The sequence below is a fragment of the Peromyscus leucopus genome, chromosome 4, assembly GCF_004664715.2.
Source record: "Peromyscus leucopus breed LL Stock chromosome 4, UCI_PerLeu_2.1, whole genome shotgun sequence".
Classification (NCBI taxonomy): domain Eukaryota; kingdom Metazoa; phylum Chordata; class Mammalia; order Rodentia; family Cricetidae; genus Peromyscus; species Peromyscus leucopus.
The window spans coordinates 95,533,976-95,536,197 of NC_051066.1; positions in this window are offsets into that span (position 1 = coordinate 95,533,976).

Genomic DNA, 2,222 nt, shown 5'->3' on the forward strand with positions numbered 1-2,222 from the left:
TACAGATGGTTGTGAGCCACGTGGGATCTGGGAATCAAACGAGGGGGCTCTGCTGCTAGAGGAACACATGTGCTGACCACTGAGGCACTTCTCTACTCCCAATTTTTACCATTTAGCAGAGTAAGGAGATGCTGTGGTCCAACTTCAACCTGCCACAATGTGAGGCTGCCATTGCCCTTCCTCTCTTCCATGCTATTCCTTTACCCATGCAATAGCATGTTCCTCCTGAGAGACAGATAGAGCTGGCTCTGGTTCTGTCCTGAGGACAGGAACTCCAGGACAGCTGCTTCTGTTAGGTCAAATACATTTCCTGTTGATTTGATTAGTTTCCCACCAAGCAATGCATTTACAGGGGGAAGGGAACTTTTGCAGGCATATTTTGCCCAGGCAGCCTTCATCCTCCAGTTACACACACACCACACCACACACACACACACACACACACACGAACACACTTTCTCCCATCCACCCACAAAGCGCCAGTCACATTTAGAATTTGCACAAATGCACACCCTCCCTCATACATCACAATGCACACCTCTCACCCACCTACACATCTCTTCCACAAAATTCACACCTGCTCACATACCTAGAAGCACATTCCTATGCTATGCTGGGTGGGGAGGATGAGGGGCAGGCTGAGTGGGTTGTGAGAACTCAGGAACTAGCCACCTTGTGTAGGAGATGAAAAAGCAGACCAGAATCCCACAGGTTTCTCCCTGCCACTTTGGCCCTGTAAGTAGAAATACCAAGAGCCAGGAGGGACCTTGGAGTGAAATTAGGGAAAGTGTGCCTCTTGGCATGATTGTAATGTCTCAGGCTTGCAGCTAGGATGAAAAATTTTTGTAAGTGGAGAATAAAGCCACATCCATGACTTGCCGAAGGGGCCAGTTTAGCTGTTAATGAAGTGTAAACCCTTGGGCTAGAATTCTGTATCAGGTCTCGGAATGAAGTAGAGCTGAGTTTGCCTCTAGGTTAACATCCTCCGGGAAGATTCTTTCCAATGTCAGCTGAAATAAAGAGAGTCCCTTTTCCTGGAGAAGTCCCTCTTGAGAAGAGAGGGGTAACCGTGTAGAAGGTGTCAGCAGCCCAGCCATTCTGGCTTCCACTCCAGCTTCCAAAGCAATGGATTCTGGAAAAGAGCAGGTTTGTGTGGGCTTTCTTTTCTCTTCTTTTCTGCTTCAGGAAAGGGTCCTGGAGCCACCTAAGAGTTTCCAAGAAAATTGGCAGAGAGCTCAGCGGGAGTCGGGCCCTGCTCTCCAATTGTTGACATATCTTCTTGTGCTGCCGCCTGGGGGCGCCCCCAGCTGGGTCTGAGGCCGCCGCCAGCCCTGCTGTTATCATTAAGATAATTAATAAACAAGCAAGGATGGGGCCAAGTGGAGGAAGAGGGAGGCTCCTGCTGCTCAGAAGGAGAATTCCCTGGAAAGATCCAGCGAGAGTGCCGCATGGGACGTCTCACTGGTTAATTCCTTCTCCCCATCCCGGGACCTCTGCAAAGGGCCTTGTGTGTGTTGCCTCCAGGGGGCAAGCAGAGATGAGGACAAGTAGGCAGGTGTGAATTGGAACCAGCTCTGTGTCTTCCCGACGGGATGACTGTGGGCAGGGCCACCTCCAGTGATTACTAGTGGTGGAGCAGGCAATTATTCACTCCTTTAATAAGGATCTGCCTATTTTTCTATGGGTGTCTACTGTGTGCAAGGTGGTCTATCAATAATAGCAGATGTTTCACTGGCTAGTATGAAGACAACGCCCGTGTTCACACTACGTCCTAGAAAGAGGGAGGTAGAAAGAGGAAGCAAGTAGGAAGAATGACAGCCCCCAAATACACGGTGCTTTGGCTTTGGCCTGTGTAGGGTAGCTGGGAATGGAGAGTTGACAGTTCCTAAACAGATCTTGGAAAACTAGTCCTACAACAAATTGGAACACACCCTAGGAAGGTGGGTAGGAGAAAAGAAAATGGTCTTTCTGATAGGAGAATACTTGGCGATAAAAGGTAGGCTACGGAGAACGAATAAAGAAAAAAATTGGGTGAAAAGCTCAACCCTTTGGAACAGGGATTCTAGCAGATCTTGGTGGGGAGCGGTCACAGCCGTCCTGGGGGCACATGAGGGGTTCGGTGTCTAGTAGGTGCTTTATGTTCTGAGAGGGCTGTGCGGGATTCTGAGGTCAGGGTCTAGAACAGTGTTGGGGTGTGGCAGGGGCTTCAGCCGTGGCTCTGA